The 20,591-nt window shown below is 55.8% G+C and overlaps 1 protein-coding gene across 2 annotated transcripts in view; it reads left to right on the forward strand.

Annotated features, from left to right (window-relative positions):
- The window catches only part of ZFHX3 (zinc finger homeobox 3), a 683,250-nt gene that overhangs the window by 506,737 nt on the left and 155,922 nt on the right, over positions 1 to 20,591 (forward strand). The window lies entirely within an intron of this gene.

The following is a 20,591-nucleotide window of genomic DNA, read 5'->3' on the forward strand; positions in this document are numbered from 1 at the left end:
CCGCTCCGCGCCGGGGCTCCGCGGAGCCGGCGCCGCCGGGAGCCGGCCGGGGCAGGGGGCCGCCCGGGGGGGCCGCGGCTGCCCCGCGGGCGCTCCGCGCCGGTGAGGCGCTGAAAACAAAGGGGCGCAGAAGTGCCCGGAGCGCCCGGCCCCGCGGCCCGGCCCGGCCCGGCCCGGCCCGCCGCCCGCCCGGGCCCCGCGCCGGGCTGCCCCGCAGCGGCCTTGCGAGCGCCAGCGACGGCGATTTTTGTTTTCCGCGGGCCGCTGGGTTTTGGGAAGAATGCGGCTAGGGGGATGGGAGAGGTGAAGGCAGCGAACGCCACTGTAGGCCGATCCCCCCCTTCTCAGTTTCAGTTTTTAATTACTTAATGCTGAATCGCACGGCGCTTATCTAAATATTTGTAAATGCTCTTTCCTATTGATTCCTCTGAATAAACTGCACTCCTCGCCCTCGGAGGGAAGGCGATTCGTGCTCTCCTGAAACTAACCCTCCGGAGGAGAGTGTGTGTTTGCGTGGGGACACGTCCGTCCGTGTGTCTGTGTATATCCGCGTATGTATGTAGCACGCACACACGGCTTTCCTAGCGTGAATTATTTATAATTCGGGTTGCGGGTTTGGTTGGTGGTTTGGTTTTTTGGTGTGTGTTGGGTTGTGTTTTTTTTGTTTTTTTTTGTTTTTTGTTTTTTTTTTTTTAAAATTGTTAAACTGCCTCCCCCCGGCTCTTTTTTTAAAAAAATATTTTTTGGATTCCGAGAAAGGTCTGTTTCTCTTTCAAGCTGCGCCTGAAGCTGCTCTCGGGTATGTCCTGTACTTTGTGTGGATATGGAATACATAGCCGTCCCTTCCTCGGCCGTCTGTCTGTCTGTCTCCTCTTCTCGCTCCTGTTTAATATGGAGCAATTTTCTGGAGGCTCGGTGACTCCCTCCTTAGGGTCACATTGAGTTCGAATCCGACTGAAGGTGCAGGAATCCTGCGACGGGGGAAATAAGAGAATAGAGAGAATGGGGTCAAGCCGGCTGCTTGGAGGCCAAAACTCGCACAGCTGCCTTTAAAAATACATATATAAAATTTGGCTTTCCTCGCCATATTACAGATTGCAGCCTCCCCTTTCAGGTATTTTCTTTACAGCTTAAAGTCCTCTCTTCCTTTTGCCTCCCCCCCCCCCCCCCCCCCCCCCGCGTTAGGGGAGAAGGGGGGGGAGGAGGGAAAATAAAAGGAAAAGAAATGGGGGGGGAGAGGGGAAAAAATAAAACCCATTGAGTTTAGGCAAATAAGGTTTGGTCTCCGTATCCTATTACAAAGCACTTTGAATATGCAAGACATCACACAAGACCAGTTATTCCAGTTACGACAAACTTAAAAAGAGAAAAAAAGAGAGGCATGTTTAGATTGTAATTTGTTAGAGCAAGAATCGTATTTAAAACTGTCTTTTAAATTTTTTTTTCCAGCCTTGCATTGTATCCAGCCTTTTCCTAATGTCTAGAGTTTTTTTTTCATTATTATTATTATTATTAAAATCTTTCCATTGAGTTTAGGAAGACTGCTGCGAGCAACACATTTTCTGTATTTTTATTCCTGTATCTTGGAGGAGAGTTGGCAGGGATTCTGTGGTTTGCAGTTACACAATATGTTATCGTGTTTTTAATCACTAAATCATTGCAGTGGTTATAGATTTACAGTCTTAGGGTATTACTGCGAGGAGCAGCGCAGACTGCATGTGCGGGGACATACGAGAGCATGCAGTTAACATGCTCGTGAACTTTGCTTTTAAATCATTGCCCGGCCGAGCTCCGGCGGAGAGGAGAGCGAGCGTTTTGGCATCACCCGTCCACGCACTTGAGGAAAGTTTGTGCAACCCTCCCGGCAGGGCAGGAGCTCCGATGGGTGTTGTGCGTGACCTGCCCCGCGGCGCTGGCGGTAAGCGGCGGGTCAGGGGGCGCGAGGGGCGGCCGGTGGGCCGGGGCCGCCACCTGTGCCGGGCCGGGGGCAGCGGGCCGCCCCGCCAGCCGCCCTGCCCGCTGTGCTCTGCTCCCGTTTCCCCCTTTATTATGTAACGGAGCCCTTGGCAGCATTAAAAATTCAGCATTACAAGCTGATTGTAATGCTCCCTCATTAGGGAGCACTGTCTGGTCCGGCATTAAGCGCAAGACGGAGCGTGGCTTTTCGGCTGCAGCACCGGTGGAGGCTGGGGAGCGGCCGGGAGGGGGGCAGCCGCGGAGCGGGGTGTCCTGGGCCCCTGACCCCCTGCAGCGCCCGTGGGCAGCAGCGGGGCCGTGCCGGGCTCCCCACCGCCATGCAGCACTGGCCCCGCGGCCAGGCCCGGGGCTCGCCGGGGCTCCCGCTCTGCCTTCCGGCTGAGGGCTTTCCTCCCGCGCCGGCCTCTGTGCAGGGACCTGGCTTCCCGAGCCGCCCTCCCGCCTGGGTCCCGCTCCACAGGCCGCCTTCGGCCAGAAACAAAAGCAAACAAAAGGCATATTAGAGGGAAGAGAAACTCCGTGTCTGGATGCAGAGGTGGCTTTGCTGTATTTGTATTCCCCCCCTCCCCTTTTCTTTTTAAACGCGGTCATTCTGGGAGGAGTGGGCAGCAGGAAGTTTGCTCCAGCCCCTCTCCCGCGCGGCAGCGGTGCCGCTCGCAGCAGCGCTGGCCCTCGGCTGCGGGAGCCCCCGTACCCTCCCTCCCGCCCTGCCGCTGCCTTTTGTTCCCGCAGGACCGAGCCAAGGTGCTGCTCGGGCGGGTGGAGGTGGCACGGGTGGCCCCGCGTGCCTGGCACATTCGCCTGGCCTTGTCGTGGCTGCTGTCAAACCAGGGCCTGACGGCGGCCGCTTTCACAAAAGCAGAGGCGCGTGTCCCTCTTTCATCTCTCTGTTTTGACCCTCCGCCCCGGTTCCCGTCGGTGTCATGACGGAGGCCGGGAGCAGCGCAGAGGAGCAGATTTGCTCTGGGCCTGGCCAGCAGTTGAACGGCTTCAGCGGGGATCGCTAAATCCCAAACCGATGGACATATGGCTGGCTGCGTTAGCCTCCCCGTTAACGCTTCCTTCTGCTTTCCAAAATAATAATAATGGTAATAATAATAAAAAAAGGTTGCATGGAGAAGCTGAAAAACGACTAGCAGGCTTTTACATCAACTTTATTCGCACGCTATGTTGTGCCAGGGCTCGACTCCCTCGCGTGAGCGTTTCCCTTGCCGGTGTCAGACTTGCCCACTGGCGGTGGGAGAGTTTTCAGCAACCATCTTCTCGGTGGTGGTGGTGGTGCGTGCGCCAGCCCTGCCGCGGTGCTGGAGCTGGAGGTGTGTTTGCGCTGGAGAGATCGGTGCAATTCAGGAGGGATGGGCTGGGAAGAGGCCGAGCGTTTCACGGCTCCCCGCTTCCCTTCACCAGAGCGCGGCCGAGGTTCGGCCTTTGTGTGGCTTTCGGGGGCTGCGTGCCGGCAGGCGCGTCCAGCCAGCAGGAGAGGTGGGCCGCGAACAAAGCTGGGTCCTGCCTGCTCCCCCCAGCCCGGACACGTGCGGGACCCCCACCCGCTCGCGGGGCTGCGCCCGTCCTGCGCTCTCTTGTGACCGACCGACCGCGGTGGCTTCAGCCTGGGAGAGGCCCCTGGGGCTGGAGCGGGGCACCCGTGGGGTTGCCCCCCTCTGCGCCGCTTCTGTTTCCTCGTGGTGGGGCGTCCTCCCGCGCCTCTCTGGGAGCTCCTGGGGGAGGCTGGCCCTGCTGGCCCTTGGGGCAGGCAGAAAGGGGAGACCAGAGAGGAACTCCTCCAGCGGGGAGCAGAGCTGCCCTTCCCTCCCTCCCACCCTCTCTCCCTCGCCAGTTGAAATTCGGGCTGGGTGTCCAGCGCGTGGCGGCGCGGCGACGACGGGGCTGTCGTGGCAGGAGAGTGGGAATCAAAACATCTGTGCGCAGGCCTGGGCGCTGCAGCCTCTAATGGTTTTGACGGAGCTGTTGTGGTCTGTTGTCTGGAAAATCTGCATTCTGCGCCGTGCCCGAGGGGGGCCGCGGCACCGCAGACCGTGGCGGTACCTAAATATAACCGCCTCGCGCCGTGGGGTGAGGTGAGGGCAGGAGGGAGCAGGGCCGCCCGTCCCGCCTCCTGCTTTGTCTCTGATCTGCGATTCATGCATTTTTGTTTGCTCCTGAGGTTGGGTTTGTGTGTAGGCAGGGATTGGAGAAATAGATAAATTCCAGCTAGTTTAAAAAAACCCAACAAACCCAACAAAACAAAAAACCAGTGTGGATGAGTCGGGCTTCCCTCGCTGCTGAGGAGGTGACGCTCGTCGCCGCTGGGTCAGGCATCCCACCGGACTGGGAAGCCTTGGCGTGCCCCTGCCCTCCGGCCGCCGGCGGGGGAGCGGGCCGCGCCAGCCTGCTTGTGTCGGTGTTTTTCCTTCCCCCTGTCGATGCTGTGGGTCTTGCTCGGGTCCCGCTGCGCCGGCGAGGAGCGAGCGCTTTCCAGCACTTCCTCGTTGGCTCTGCCGGACAGACGTGTCCATCTGTCGGTGCGGGAGGTGGGTGTTCATCTCCACAGCAACGCCGCCTGGAAAGCGGTGGTATTCTGCGTCAGGTGTGCGCTGTGTGTGCTTCCAGAGGCGGACTGTAAACACGGCTGAAAGTTCATTCCCATCTGAAATTATTTTTTCATTAGGGTTCTTGGGAAGGGAGACCTCCGCCAGTGGCCGCGCCGGCCACAGCTGACGGGTGGCTCCCAGTGCGTCCCAGGAGCCACCGAGGAGGGGCCCGGAGTCCCGGCTGTGCGGGGCCGAGCCCGGCCGGCCGGCGAGGTGGAAGGACAGTGGGACGGTCTGGGTGCTGAGGAGCCCCGCCGCTGGCAGGCTGCAGCCACCCGGCTTTGCCCTTGAGTTTGCTGCTGGGAGAAAGACACTTAGCTGTTGATTGTAATTTCATTATGTCACAAGTGCCAAACATGCCTCTTGCTAATAAAAGGCAAAGCAGAGCAGCAATATATGTTTTTCTTTCCCCTGGAAAACAAACATTTCCCAGTGTTTTGAATTGCGTGGTGCACGTTGCTGGGGAGCAGGAGGAGGGTACTGGCCCTGTAGTGCCCGGGCTTTTGGGTCTTAAATCTGATGAGGGCTGAGCTGCGTGGGTTCCTTCGCTTGTTGGTGGTGCTGGAGCAGACAATGTGCATGGCAGTTTGGGCAAAAGGTTTTCTCCTGCTCTGGTATCTGGGCAAGTGGAGCCTGCAGGGCCTGTAACACATTAGCTCTTAATAAATGCTTATTTTGGTGGCCCAAGCGTGCCTGCGGGAGAGTTGGCCCCTCCTCGGAGAGGATGGGAGCAGATGTGCTCTAGGAGCTGCTCCTGACCCCTCCGGTCCCCGGCAGCAAAGCACCCCGCATCCCGCCTTGTGTTTGCCTCGGACTCGCAGCCGTGCTTCCGTGGCTGGCGGTAGCCTAGCTCCAAAATGGCTGGTTGACTTGGTTTGGTAGCAGGAGTTTTAACCCTCCTTTTGCCACGCTGCCACTGACTGTCTTGTGCAGACAGACTCACGCTCACCGCAGAATTCAGAGCACGTACTTAAACGTTGATAGTAACATCGCAATGATGTGCTTGATCCTGCTAGGTTGGATTGCTGGGTTCCCTGAATGTCTGTGATGTCTGGTGATGGGCTCATAGGTTTTTGGTCTTTCCTTCTTGTTGTAAGAGAGTTTAGTGAAGAAGGGGGATGCAGGGGGTGCAGAGGCACAGCCAGCTGAGTTGCAAGCAGGTGCACGTTGTTTGGGCTGAGCGTTTGAGTCAGGTGCACGTTGTTTGGGCCCAGAGTTGCAGGCAGGTGCCTGTTGTTTGGGCTGAAAGTTTGAGTCAGGTGCACGTTGTTTGGGCTGAGAGTTGCAGTCAGCTGCACATTGTTTGGGATAACGCAGAGTCTGGGGATTCTTCACCAAGGTATTTTTGGTGAGATACTGTGTAATGGAAGAACGTGTTAGCAGGCCTGGAGGTTAGCGTGGAAGACTGAGCAGGGGGAGCACGTGAACCACAGAGCTACTTGGTGTCTTAGGCACACGTTTGTTGAGTTGCAGGATCTGCTAGCCAGAGCTGCTGTTGCAGTGTGAAGATGTTCTGGGTTCGGGCTGTGCACGCCAGCCTGTGCATTTCACTTGTACCTCTTGTGTTGCAGACCCCCGGACACCTCCAGAAGCAGAGCGGTAAGGCTGCCCCTGAAGTGCTGGGCTGCAGTAAGTTCCTGCAGTACGGCTGCGGAGGCGATGCCATAAGGCCATAGTTCTCCTTATGTTTGCTCTGTTTGACAGTGTTAGATGTCAATGTGCAGCGGCGGGAGCTTGTCTTGGATGAGTTTCAGTGGTGTGCAGTGGCCGCTGGTGCTTCGGAGCCCGCCGAGAAGTGGTACTGCCGGGCAGTGTCGCCGGGGTGGTCTTTGCTCCTGGCATGTGTCCCCTGGCCGGGCTGAGGTTGCTTTGTGCCTGCCGGTGTGCAAGTGAGCGAAACCCTGCCGAGCGGCTGTGGGCCGCCCAGAAGAGCGGAGCGCGGCTGGCCGCTGCCCTTGCGTGCGGTTCCCATCGGCAGCCCCTGACTGTGCCAGACAGAACTGTAGATGTCAGGCTTTGCACAGAAAGGAGAGCGAGGAGGGAGGGCGAGGGAGAGACAAGCGTGCAGCAGCAGGGCTGAGAGTTTCAAATTAACCTTCTGCTTTGTTGGTGTCTAATGCGAGGTGCCCCCGGCCCCCCAGCGTAACACATACCGCGGACTGAGAGCCAGCATGATTTGCGTGCAGCTACGCAGAGGAACGGGGCAGCAGCGGCCTGCTGGGGCTGAGCTGGCACCTCCGGGGCTGGGGCTGGGAGCGAGGCTCCCCTTCCCGGCGGTGCTGGGGACGAGGGGATGGCAGGTGCCCAGGGCTGTGTTGGGCCTGGCCGCTGGAGGCGAAGGCACCCGATGGCTCCTGCCGGGGCTGGCGGGGCTCACCGTGTCCCCCAGGGTGCTGCAGTCAGCGCTTTCACCTCCAGGTTTGAGGAACGGGAGCTCCGGCCTTTCCTCTGGGAGACAGGTCTGCAGCACCCAGGTGTTTGCTCCTCGAAAGCTCCTTCAGATGTCAGAGCCTAAATTTCTCCTCTTTAATTTTCTCCTGTTAATTTTATCCCTTTTAGTCTTACATACTTCCTTCCCCAGTTCCTTTCTTCTTGCTGTTTTTCATCTTCCGTAGAGACAGTTAAAAGCAGCTTAACACTGTGAGCTTGTTTGGAAGTCAAAAGATCCATTTTAGCTCTGATGCTGACTTTGGGCAAGCCACCAAATGTTTGCCTCAGCTGGAGTATGAAATGGGATAATACGTAGTTCTCATGCAGAGACTGTAAGTGGGGGTTAATTATGAAAAATCATAACGTGTCTTAAATTCCCAGAGCATTGTTACATCCTTAAATTTTGTTCTTTGTTACTTTCTCCTCCTCCCCCCCTCCCGCCTTCCAGATAATTCATAAGCTGCTAAACTTTGTTCCCGCTACTTTCTGGTACATCAGTACCTTCCTACGCGGGGCTGCAGTGCTCTAGCCATGATTGCACTGGAGTCCTTAGAGAAGGTGTCCTCTCCTCCTCTATCCACATCGTAGACAGAGGATTAATTCATGGTGTAGGCCTTGCTCGTTTTCCCAATGCTTTGCATGTGCCGGGGAATTTTGTTCTGGCACCTTGGAGAGGAGGGAGGCAGCTGGGGTAAGGCATTTGTAGTAACGTGGCAGGTCTGAACCCAGCCGGGCCACGGCCGGTGGCCAAGCATCGTGCAGTACCTGTGCGTCACGCAAGCGACTGCGCTTCCAGACGGTGCAGCGGGGTCTGGTTCCCCTGCCTCTGCATCGCCACAGTTACCACTCGCGTTGGTCGCAGGCCTTGTCCTGCGGGATCATTGCAGATGCCCAGCGTCCTGCTTCAGTTGACCTTCATTAGGATGGGGGAGGAGCGGAGAGGTGAATCTCCTTGTCTCAGCCGGGTTTTTCACTGGGGTAATGCGCGTGAGGAGTACCAGCCTTGCTGCGGATGGGGAGAGGGGTACCTGCCATGTGGGTGGGCTGGGGGCAGCTGGGTCGCCCAGAGCGGCTTGCCACCTCCTGGCGAGTGGGCCATACTGGAGACATGCTATGGTACTGGAGAAACGGGGCTGGTTGGTCTTCGTTTTGTAACATCTTTTCATCCTTCCTGGTTTTGCTGCTTTCTGGAGCACAGAGCACTGGCGTGGAGGAGGCGTGGTCGTGTCGGCTTAGGGTTTGTAGTCTGAGAGAGTCCAAGTCTAAGCGGAGCCGTGTATGAAGGTGTAGGCAGGTGTACATTTTGAACTCCGTCCTGTTCCTCAGGATGAGCTCCTGTAGGCATCACATTGGTTCTGCAGCGCAGCCGGAGGGAGAGGCGGCATGGGGGAGCATGCCAGTGGTTGGGTTGCATTACTGGCCAAGGAGTTGTGTTGCATTATTGGCCAAGGAGTGAGGACGGTGGACGAGAAGTGTGCACTGCCTCACGACAGGCTGATGCTGGAGGAGGACCGGCGGGATGAGTTTTGTGGTGGAAGGGAGAGGAGGTGTTGCACCAGGCGTTGCTGCCAGCCTGTGCCCTTTGCTTGCCGCGCTGTTGTGCACGGAGCGGGACGTGTGCTGTGTGCTGGCATGGGCTGCCCGGCCCCTGGGAGGGCGGTTGAACACCTTGTGCCGCTCTGCTATTTCAGAAACCAGTTCCTTGGCCAATAGCAGTGTCCGTCTGAAGGAGCTGCCACAGATTTTTTTTTTTTTTTTCCTTGGTTGCCTTATTTTAACCAGCCTCTCCACTGTTTCCTCTTTATTTTGAGCGTCGTGGAAGTCCTGGAGGTTTGTGTGAGATCCTGGAAATTCCCCAGGTGCTGGGTCCGGTGCCAGCACAGCCCTGTGTGAAAAGCTCCCTTCATGGCGGGCTTGCAACGGTTTCACCTGGAACTGCAGATGTTTGAGCAACGGAGCCAAGCTGTGGAGCGCCCCAGGGATTGCTCCAGGCTCGCTATGGAGGAGGGCTGAGCTCTGCTCTGCGCAGCACTGGCTGGCTGGGGTCAGCCTAAGAGCAAGGGTGGCACAACTGGCTTCTCTTCGCTTGAAACCTCCCAGCTGTGCCCAGGGCTGTAGACCTGGTTGCCAGAAGCTCCCTGCAAGGTCCTCCTGCTGTTGGTAATGCGACTGGAAGCGTCCAACCAACCACTCCTCCGTCGATGCTTCTCTGAGTAGCGTCGCTTTGCGTCTCTGAAGCGATAGGTGCTCGCTCTTTGGAGCTGAGATTTCCTTCCATTTAGTCTGAGTGGCGCTGGGCTGTGAAACTCTCTGGTTACTTCAGGCAGGAGCTGGATGTTGGGCCTCTGGTTTTTCTTCCTTCAGCCATCTTTTTCTCAGCCCCTTCTTGCTTCTGGGTGCAAAGCCCATGAAGTAGCAACGATTAGCGAGATGCTTTTGATGAGATTTGGCAAGAAGCACTGCCCATCCTCTGGAGATTGTGGATTGCGCGGTGCCCCTGTCACTGGTCTACAGCGTGATAGAGCTGTCTGCTGAGCTCTGTCCTCTGGCAGAGGCTGGGCCTCTTCTGGTGTGCCAAGGCGGGGACAGCGCGGTGACGCAGTCTACCGAATTGCTGAGGCCAAAGGAGAAATACCCAAGTGCCGTGTATTAAAGAAAGCAAAGAGCACGAGCAAACCAGCTCCCTCCTCGCTGCCCACCCCGGTCCGTGGAGGAGGAGCTGGGTGCCTCGCAGAGCTTTGCAGAGGCTTTGGACCTTCAGAGGTTTAGGTGGCACCTAAATGGAAATGAACTGGCCAGCGGGATGTTTGGGAGCAGAGTTCTCGTCTGCTGCTGAATTCGTGCTGTGCCTTCTTCAGCTGGAGCTGGCGGGGGTGGTGGGAGCAGGGAGGGAGGCTGCTGGTGCACCACCTCGGAGGGCTCCCTGCGTCGTGGCACTCGGGTCCCCCCACTGAAGTTCACCACTGGGCCTGGGAGAACGCGGGTGGAGAAGCGTCAGACAGAGCCTCGGGTTTTTTACTGCTGATGATGCCCCGTGGGTCTTCTGCATGTTAAAATTCAAAAAAAGATGGGGAAACAAAAAAAGCTACAGCCTTCCATTTGAACATAGCATGCCAAGAGGTGGAAGATGGTATTTTTGTCACAATTTTCCCCATTAAAAATATTGGGGATATTAAAAGCTGTTTCTGTGTGTTGTTGGAGGCCTTGCTGGGTTACGGTGCCGGAATGGGTGCTTTCTCAACTTCTGTTTTAATTTGCCTTCGTTAAGACTCCCGCTCTCTTTGTTATTGCTGTTATCTGGCTGTTGAACAGTTGAGTCCCCGCACCAGCAGCGAGGGACGCTCTTCGCTGTGCCTGTGCCGGGTGGCTCCGGGTAGAGGAGGGGAAGGGGGTCTGGCGCCGGCCCTCTGATGGCAACAGGGGCGAGGGGAGGGCGCGATTTGGGAAGGGGCAGCCTTCCTCCCGCTCCCCAGGTCGCCCTCGGGATGCGGGGGATCCAGCGCGAGAACCCCAGGGCAGTTCTCAGCTGCAAAGCTGATGTTTGTAACTGCTGTCGGGGACTGCTCCTGCCTTCCTGGCAGCTGGAAATAAGAGAGGGCTGAGAGTCTTGTGGTACAGATCGTTTACAAAAGGAGAAGATAATGATAAAATAAGGCTGCTTTTGGTAGAAACAGCTACTTTGGATACGGCAGCAGAAAGGATAGAGGGTTTGTTGTTTAATGTTTTCATTGTGTGTTGAGTGTAAAAGTATTGTGTTGTGGTTTTTCTTTTTTTTTTTCTTAAGGTTCCTTCTTCCTTGTATGTGTGAGCCTCTCGCACAGCAGAGGAAGAGAAACACTTAACAAAAATAGAGCATGTGTTTTCCTAAAATGAGATTGCTGTGGCATGTTTAGGGCTTGAAACTGCGCGACTTTGAAGTTGACTTTGTTTCATGCTGGTGATATCCTTTTAACTGTCGGGAGCGAGCAACGCAGTTCGGCTGGGAAAAGCCTCCTGTAAAAAGCTGTGCTTGGGTTCTAATTCTGACTGTTGCAAAGATTTTCATAACAAATACTCTCTGCTTCCCAGCAACCCTTCCTACTTAGAAAAGTTTGCACTGATTTATTATTATTTTTTCAAAGGATTTACTTACACATTAGAATGCCCCGTAGACATTATTTTCAGTTCAAGAATGGTTTGTTTTAGTTTGGCTTAATTGAATTGGAAACAGTTGCAAGCTGTACCAAAGCTCGTTGGTTTCGAACCAAAACAAGAATGTCCACGAGCAGGTTTACAGCCTGGTGAGCAAATCCTGCTGCAGTCACGCACCCTGCTTTGAACGGCTGCTGTGTACTCATGTGTGCGGGCTCTTGGCAAGGCAGTCCCGCAGCGGGCTCGGCGCTGCGCGGGGCGAGAGGCGTGGGGAGCAGAAGGGTGTTGCAGAGGCCGTCGTCTTGCACGCCTCTGAAGGCGATACAGCTGCTAAGGGCAGTCTTGCCTTGGACGCTTTTTGCTGGCAGAGAGCTTTGGTGCAGTGGCATGGGGAAGTAGTTTAGGGAAGGGGCCTGGGTTAGAAAAACTCTGCCAAGAGGAAGAAAAAAAAAAAAAGCTTCCTCAAAATCTTCTTTTGTTGTTTTGCCAGCCTCCCTTTCATTTGAAATAATGGTGTGATACGGTATGTTGGTGCTGAAGCAGAGAGGGGGGAGCGCAGGGGCAGGAGTGAGTGCCCTTCCCAAGGAGTGATGGCAGGAGGACTGTGTGTTTTGCTACCGCGCCAGCTTAAAGCGTGTGCTGAATCAGGGCCTCAGTGTGCATTTGGTGTAGGGCTGCTGTGAAGGAAGGCGCTGCTTTTAGTGATTTTTTTTTTTTTTTATTATTTATTGATTTTTATTAGTATTTTCTCTTTCTCCCTTCGGGAGTACAGTATGGTTAAACTCGAAGGATCCCTGCGTAGCCTTCCAGGACTGGCTGTGCAGCAGCTCTGTCCTCCTGCTTTGGAAGAAGGAGCTGGTCCCCACGTTGCCCTGGGTTCCTTCTGAGCATCCTTCTCCTTTCGGGAGCCCCGGCGCGGGGAGCTGGTTCTTCTGCTTGGGGCTGAGGCGGGGAATTGCTAAACTCTGCCCGCGGGCTGCTGGCGTGAGCGGCCGGGGCTGCTTGCAGCCTGGGGCCTCGGCCCCGGGCACTGCTGGGTGCTGCATCTGTTGGCTCCAGCCTCTGCTGCGGGTTTTGTGCCCTGGTGATTTCTGCCACTGTACCTCCCACCCCTGCCGGGGCAGGCGCATGGAGTGACTGTTCAGCTTGGATTACTTCTGTTTGTGTTTTCACCTGCTTAAATAAATAAATAAATATCTTTGCTTCTCCCGGGTCTTCCGCAGCAGCACTGGCCGATGTTACTCTGAAGGAACTGTCTGCTGTTCTCCGAGAGGCTCATACGTACCCTGGGTATCTCCATCTCCTCTCTCCTGTCCTCTGTTTAGTGTTCTTTGCAGTTCTAAAACAAATATTTGCGGCAGGTTTTAAAACTGATTTTGTTGTTATTTAAGCAGTTGCATAATAATATTTAGAAGGCCTCTCTTTCATGTCTCTGCTAACATTGTAAAGGCCTGGAATGTAACACAGTAGTGGAGGGGATGGCGGAGGGCTGCGGAGGCCACCAGTGAAGGGTGAGGGCTGGCTGAGCACGTGCGGCATGCTTTTCCCTGGCGACAGGTTGTACTGGGGTTGGGTTTTGCTCCTGGATGTCAGCTGTGTTTGCATAGTATTCTTGCCGTGTTTGTAAGCCAAGCGTGTTTAGACTCCACGGCAAGGTGCGTTCAGCCTGTATATCCATGCCTGAGGGGCGGCAGGGGCTCTGCTCGAGGCTTCTGCCAGCGTGCCGAGCCGCTGGCCTGTGCCGCTCTGGTGCGGTGCCGCACGCTCGGCCACGGTGCTCACTGCTTGTGCGAACGTGGCAGTGGAGGCGAGACCGTTGGGACCGCTGCCCCTTCTCCGCTATCCATAGCGAAGTGTGGGGTTTTTATCAACTCGAAGCTGAACTTGTGTGATGAGGCCGACCCAAGTGTGAAAACTTAGCCCGGTTTGTTGCAATGTTTCACATGGGGATGATCGCGCTTACTTGCGTGTGGCACTGTGTCACCTCTCCTTCGGCTGGTGCTGGTTGTCCGGGTAAGGTGTCACACTCGGTTACCTCCATCAGTTGCTGTAGTGATTTAGCTGCATCGGTACAACCTTTAGCTGAGTTTCCCATCGCTTCAGCCTTCTCCTCCAACAGCCATGGACATCTTTGTACAGGTGCCCATTTTCCTGGTCGCTAAAGAGCGATTCCTGTATAAAGCCCCCAGATCCTGATTGTTTCTACAGACTGATGATTTCCTAGTGGTTTGTTCTGTACAAATTCATTAGGGAAGAAAAACTTAATAATCCAGAGTGAAGAGGTGAGCTTAACACTTGGCTTCCAAGTCAGGACAAATAAAAGTGATTACTCCTGCAAACACACACTCGAGAGCTTGAAGAAGAAGGATGGTTTCTCAGTCGGGTGATGCAGGACGTGAGAATGGAAATTGCTGTTAGAAGCTGCTGTGATTTCTTTGATAATATCTGTTTTGAAACTTTGCACTTAGGGGAAAAAAATCTAGTTAGAATATTTTGACTTTAATACTCTTTCAGAACAGTTTAGTAATGTATTATCTGTTGTGGTGGGGAAGCTCATCCTTTCTATCTTGCTTGATCGTTCAGACTTGGCTCCTGTTTAGATGTGTCATGCTGCGGCCTCTCTAAGAAGCCAGGCATGCTCTCTGACTGCAGATAAGGAGGTAATGTATTTCTAAACCATGTTTTGAAAATGCCTGCCTGGGTGTAGCTTAACGAGCGTTTCCCATTTACAGAAGGGCTTCGTGTATCTCGTGGGGGAGAGGCGGGCAGCTCCGGGACGGTCTGCAGCGTCAGGGCTGTGTCGGTTTGCTTTCTGCCGGAGCTGACAGCCTGTGCTCAGAGTTGCAGTGACGAGAAACTTGCGTTTAATAAAAGTCACCATGGAAGGGTTCTTGGGATCTTGCCAGGGAGAGTTTCCTGTTTAAAATTAGAAAATGGTTTTTTTGGTTTTTTTTAAAGCCTTGATGTAAACTGGTAATTGCTAGAGTTTTCTTTTAAATCCTAAGATGCCAGTTGGAGCGGGGGGGGACATGGGGACAAGCAGAACCCCAAAACAGTGGAATTGCATATTTTGGCTTTTTCTGAGAGGGGAAAATAGTAAATTTTGTGTAATATTGAGTCCTCTTCTCCATGGTAATGAGTGACTCATTAGGCAAATGCAAAGAGATCCGATTCTGTGCCGGTCCTTGCCACGCGTGCCGAGGAGGGTCGGAGCTGGTCGGGCTGCGGTGCTGAGCGCACCTGCAGCCTCTGCTGACGCTGGAGAAAGTGCCAAAAATCTCAGCAGCGTGGAGGCAAGCTCAGATGAAATACAGCGTGATAAAGCAAACTGCTCTAGTTCTGGCTTTTGGAAGGGTGAACTTGTTGAACTCCAGTAATAGCCCTGGATTTTGTTCTGTTCAGGTTGTTTTTACCATTTCTGGCTTTTGGGCATGTTCTTTTGGCGCATCAGGTGTGTGATTTGTTATTTGTGATGCTTGCTGCCTTCTGCCTCCTCCTTGGAGGGAGAGCTCGGAGGTGAAGGCTCCTGTGGCTGTACGGCGTCTCAAGGAGTCACACCTCTGGTCTCCAGGCTCTCCTGAACACTCGCCTCTTTCGCTTGCCTTTGTGCTGCACCAAATGGGGTTACAGCAGTCGGACCCAGCAGCCGTGAGCCAGGTGCTTCACCCATGGCATGTCTGTGGGTGGTGGAGGCCCGGGGACCTGCGATGGCTGCTGCAGCAGGAGGGGAGAGGCGGGAGGTGCTGAACGGCCGCTGCGACCCCCTGGTACTCGATGGGGCATCGCTGTCACTGCTGCGAGGCTCGTGCTTCTCCAGCTGCGGTGCCCGCTCTGCCCTCGTCCCGGGCGAGGAGGAGCGCGGCTGCCGTGGTGGGGAGTCACCGCTTTGGGTTTTCTCTTGCCAGCTCTTATTTTGCTCTTGAGTGGGACTGACGGATTTATCCCGTTCCTTTGTTTCATATGGAGAGAAACCTTATCCCCATGGCTTCTGTTGCTGCTGGTAGTAGGAGTGTTTGTGGAGATAAGGCCCCTTTCCCCCTGCCCTCCCCCAGGAGCGGCTGGCAGCCTGCCTCTGCTCAGTGACCCACCAAGCGGCTGTCCGGCTGGATCTGTGTATGCTAATGGGCCTGGCTTGTCCTGGCTTGTTTGTAATGATTTGTGGCTGCATTTATATGCAAATACTAACAACTTGCTGCTGAGTTAATTAGCGTTTTTTCTCTTTGCTTCCTGGAGCTTTAGCAAAAGGTCTTTATTCTCCCCATTTCGGTTGTCTGACCCGCTCCACCCACTCCCCCATGCCAGCATCCCCGCTGCCTGCGCCGAGGGTCCCCGTGTCCCTGCTGCGCGGGCGATGCCGAGGCACGGGAAGGACAGTCATCGGGCGCTCTGCGGCAGCAGCGCACGTGCGGGAGCCGGGCTGTGCTCTGCTGCCGGTTTCCTTTGGGGAGTTCGGGCCCCGTTGCGTGAACTGGCCAGAGGCAGTCGCGAGCCTCGGGAAAGCTGACTGTTCTGTGTGCCTTCAGGAGTTGGTCAGGGTGCTTGCCGTAGCTGGATGCTTTGGGCGTCTGGGTGAGCGTTTTGCTGCCTGACTCCGGTAGTTGCTGCTTTGTGGAGGAGGAGAACCAAACCAACTCTTCATGTCCTGGAAATGCAGAGTGTTTGCTTTCTAATGTCAAGATTGAGGCTGTTGGATGCAATCGGATGAATGATTCTCACCAGACGAAAGGTTCTGAGGGCCTGTCTGGTGACCTGGGCACGACAAGGATGGAGTGGGAATTGCTGGCCTTTGACATCAGCTGGGAGTTTGATTTTTGCTTGTGCGGAGGGGAAGGCAGGTATTTCCTCTTCTCCCGGGAACGGCGTCTTTGTGTCCTTGGTTGGGCTCAAGGATTTTGCTCGTTTTGATCTTTCCTTCCATCTTATTTTTGTGGTCCCTGCAGGTGTTTGCTTTTACCAGAGTTGCAAGAGTTGCAGGTCGGATAAGTTACTTGCCTTGCTTTGGGGCAGAGGCAGAAGGTGGGGGCTGCAGTAGGAGACCCTGTGTACCACCGGGCAGGAGCAGCCCCAGGTGCCACAGCTGTGGTTCCCAGCCAGCGTTAGAAGCCCAGGCAGTCCTGCGAGCGTCTTGCGCTATCACCGTTCTGCGCTCTGCATGCTTGTCCCACCCTTCCTCCTTTCTGCCCTCGAGCCAAGGCTTTTTCAGTTACTGAGTCAGAACTTCTTTTGCTTTTGAGCCTTTGTTTTGACCCTGGAAGGTAGGGCCCTGGCTTCAGGGCTGCAGGCGCAGAGCAGAGGAGCCTGAGCCTGCTGCAGCCTCTGATCCCTGCTGGGGCTCCCACTGCTTGCCCTGCGTGGAGGAAGGGAGCTACCCTCGGGGCCGGGGTAGGTCTCCATGGGCTCCGTGCACCGGGAGCCTGCATACAGGTCCCTTGGGTGGCTTGAGGTGGGGACTGACTGTCCTGGGTAAGAGCAGTGCTTGTCTGAAGTGCCCGCAAGTGTTTGGGCAGGGGGGGCTCTCCTCAGGAGAGGCGGTGATTTGTCTCTCCCCTTGTGCCAGGTACCTCACAAGTTTGTATTTTGGGCTCTTACCTTTATTTACTTCCATATCTTCTACTTGCACGCTATTTAGCTTGCGAGTTCTTTGGGCAATAAAATGGCTTAAATGGAATATGAGAGGTTGAGGTACCACCCAGCTCATGGGAAGGAAACAGCTTACAGTCTGAGGCCAGGGCCTGGCAAGTCCCAAGTGGAAACTGGTAACCCTTTGCCCCTAGGTTGCCTCTTGTCACCCTGCTCCACCGTGCTCATATTTAAAGCCTTGGTGCCCTATTGAATGATGGTGGAGGAGTAAATTTGAGGTGGAATGGAGTAACTTCTGGAGTGTTGCATCCAGCTGGAAGGGGGGATGTACCCAAGTTAGTATGGAGCTCCACACCCTGATACGAAAGCATCTAGAAGTGGTGGCTAGCTGGTCAAGAGGCTTTTACCAGCTTCTAGAGCCCTGATTGCTGCATATTTTCGTTATCACCTGATGGCTAGCGAAATGGAGAGGGTTTGGAGTGTTTTATTTTGGCTTCCTACTCCAGTGCCCCTCTGAGTTGAAGAAACTCTTCTCATACCCAGTGGTCTTTGTCACTGTTGGATTTTAGACCCGGGAGATGTGTTTTTTCCCTCTTTTACTCTTCCGTTTCACATCCTGCAAGAAAAAGGGACGTGGAATTGCAGACCTGTCCTGCTGCCACGCTGAATAACATGGTTTTGATTAATCCAAGGGGAGAAAAGTCAGTTTCTCATAGCAACCCCGATGATTAAAGCTCCAGGAGAGGCAATTATTCCTGGTGTACGAAACTCTCCTACCACACTTGTCACGGGTGGTTTTCTAAAGCTCATCCACTGTGGCAAGTCACCGCTGCTGTTCATAGCAGCACTTGGGGGGGTTGGACAGGCAGATGCCTTCCCCTGCCCCCCACCCTGCCTTTCTGCTTCTAGACTTTTCTGCGCAGAAGACGGTCCTTCTGCGGGAAGATTAGCACGAGGACGTGAATAGCGCAAGTGCTGTGCCCCAGGACAGGGCCTCCGCCGGCCGGCTCCCCTCTCCCGCAGGCAGCTGCCTGCCTCGGGCAGGCTTTGCCGGGAGGTGGGCTGGGGCAGCGCCTGCCCGCCCTAAGCTTTGCAGGAGGAGTCAGGCCCCCCACTCTCCCGCTACCCCAGCCACGTGCCTCTGTCCCTCCCCTGTGCCGGCTTTGGTACTCGAGGGACCCTGCACGGAGGTGTTTTGGATCTGGAACAATAAGAGCAGAAACTTTTTATTGGAGGCCTCTAACCCTTGGGGTTTCGGTGAGAAGCGGGCTCGGTGTGGCTGCAGAGTGGCACCGCATGGCCCGTTGATGCCAGTGGTGATGGTTTGCGAGCCGGGATGTGCTGAGTGCCAGGTGGGGGTTGCTGGCCTGGGCTGGGTGTCCTGTGGCCTCTGGGAGGTTTCCACAATGATGGAGAAGGCATCCTTTAATCCAGATCATAGACAAGTTTTCCCTTAAAAGTTCAGAGAGAGATTTTGTCCCTCTGAGCATCCATAGCAAATGCTGAAGGTGCTTATTCCAGAGCTTACTGGTGCTCCCCAGCGCTCCTCCCCCTGCCTGCCTTCCCACGGCTTTCCCTCCTTTCTGGTTGACTTGCTGAAGACTTCCTCAAAGTGCTTGGTTTGGATGCGGGCTCTGGCAGCCGATGGAAGCCGTACCAGAGGGAGGCCCGTCGCCCTGCCGCGCGCAGGGGTCGAGATTGCTCGCGGGCTTGCGGTGTGTGGGGCCACATCCTCGCTGTGGGCTCTGGGGGATGTGGGGGTTCACCTGGAGAGGTGTGCCAGCACTGCCCGAGCTCTGCTCAGAAGGGTGACGTTTTGGAGATGGGGTGGGGACAGAGGCTCCTGTGTCGGCAGGAGATGGGCTGAGTGCCGTCAGCGCCGGTTCCCGTGGGAGAGGCGGTACGCGGGGCTTTGGTCCGAGGAGCACTCGCACCCAGACGGTGTGGATAAGCGACTTGCCCAATGTCACCCCGGGGAACAGAGTTTAGATTCTGTCACTATAACCAGATTGCTCTTTTGGTTTTCCTTTCCAAAATACTTTCCTGTTGGAAGAAAGACCTAAATACCTGTTTACCTTAACGAGCAGCTGAACATCTCAAACTTCTCCCCAGAGGAGCAGGTAATGTGCTTCCCTGAGCAGCAGCTTGGAACATCAGCAGTCTGGGGGATGGCGTCTTTGTAAGCGTTGGCTGGAAATGTTGAATCCGTGCTCTGGAAATGTTGAATCCGTGCTCTGGGTTGCAGTGGTCTTGTTTAACTCAGCCGTGAGAGCCTGCTGCGAAGCCTGCAGTGAAAGACCTGGTTTTTCCTCCAGGGTGGGACTCCTGTGAGGTTTTCTTTAACTCTGACTTCTGCTCAGGACCTCCCAGCTAAGTTAAAGTTGGGACAGGCAGGCTGAGTCACTAGCGCTCTCAAAACGCAAGTTGGCCCCTGGCATCCCCTCCCCCAGTAAAGCCGTGGGCAGAGGGGTCCGTGCAGCCAAGCGGCGTCAGCAGCTTTTCAGGGCTTTGCCGCACCTTGCGGGCCGGGGTGCTGGGGGCCAGGGACGCCGGGGTCTGCGCTGCCGGGGGTCGGGGATGCTGTGGTCCATGCTGCTGCCTGGCCCACGCACAGAGCGGAGCAGACTCCGGCGCCTGGTCCCCGCTGGGGCCGGGCTGGGCTCCAGCTGCCCGACCCTGGGTGAAAAGTTCAAATCTGCATTTAAAAAGAGGAGAGCCATTAAGCAGTTGGGATGTCTCCAATCTAGTTGAAACTTTTTTATTTACAGCTGAGTTGGTCTCTTTTGAAGAGGGAGCTGAGCCCCAGCCCTGGTGTGCTGCCCGGGCAGCGCAGCCTCGGCCGGGGTGGGATGTGGGCAGGTGGGCTGGGGTGCGCTGGGGAGCCGGGGCTCCCCTGGGGCAGGGGCCCCGAGCTGTGTGGTCCCAGCAGTGCGCAGAGCTCTGCAGAGGCCCTGGGTGCCACCTAGCAGCTTTCACTTGGTTACGGGAGTGTTCAGTGTAGACCAGAGAATCACAGAATGCTTTGGGATGGAAGGGACCTTTAAAGGTCATCTAGTCCAAGTCCCCTGCAACGGGCAGGGGCATCTTCAACGAGATCATCTTCAACTAGATAGTTCAACTCCTCTCCTTGTGGCATCAGGCTACCTCTGTTACAGACTGGAGCGGGGCCTGGATGGAGCTGAGGAGCCGCAGGGTGGATGGAGCTGAGGAGGCCCCGGGGTTTCAGGGGGTTCCTGCTCCGTTGTGATGCTAAGGAGGAGGTGTGTAACCTGCCAGACTGCTCCACCTCGCTGGGGGGAGATGAGTTTTGTGACCTCTGGTTGGGGTGAGGCTGGGAGAGCAAGGGGTCGGTGGGGGTCTCCACGTGCTTGCTTCGTCTGCTTCAGCAGGGAGATGGGGTGGGACGTGTTCCCACCCGCTGCTGATAGAGTTCCTTTTCGAAGGCGGCACAAGTGCAAGCTCATATTTGAGCTGTTAGGAGGTCATTGCTGTCTAGTGCTTCTCGAGAGGGACATCTCATGGCGGTGGGGCCGCAGCGGCGGGGAGCTGGGCTGTAGCCAGGAGCTCAAACTCACAAAATTCCCAGCGCTGCCCCTGGCCTGGCAAGGAGCGGCCGTCCTGCCGTCCCTGCCGCTCGCTCTCCCACCGAGTGCCTCTGCCTGGGTACCCCACGGAGGGGCAGACCCTCCAGCACAGCGGGATAAGGACTAAGCAGATGGGGTTTGGAGGAGGTGCGCAGCAGGGGTGAGGCTGGGTTGTTGTGCCCCGTTCTCTCCCCCGGCTCCCCCCAGACCAGGTCCGTCCCGCTGTCGGACAGCAGCAGGTTTGCTGCGCGCCTGCTCCGGCCGTCCGGCTGTAACGGGGAAAGGAGACGGTCCGTGT

Source organism: Nipponia nippon, unplaced genomic scaffold, assembly GCF_047370975.1.
Source record: "Nipponia nippon isolate SJK-2023a ecotype South Korea unplaced genomic scaffold, ASM4737097v1 scaffold_7, whole genome shotgun sequence".
Taxonomy (NCBI): domain Eukaryota; kingdom Metazoa; phylum Chordata; class Aves; order Pelecaniformes; family Threskiornithidae; genus Nipponia; species Nipponia nippon.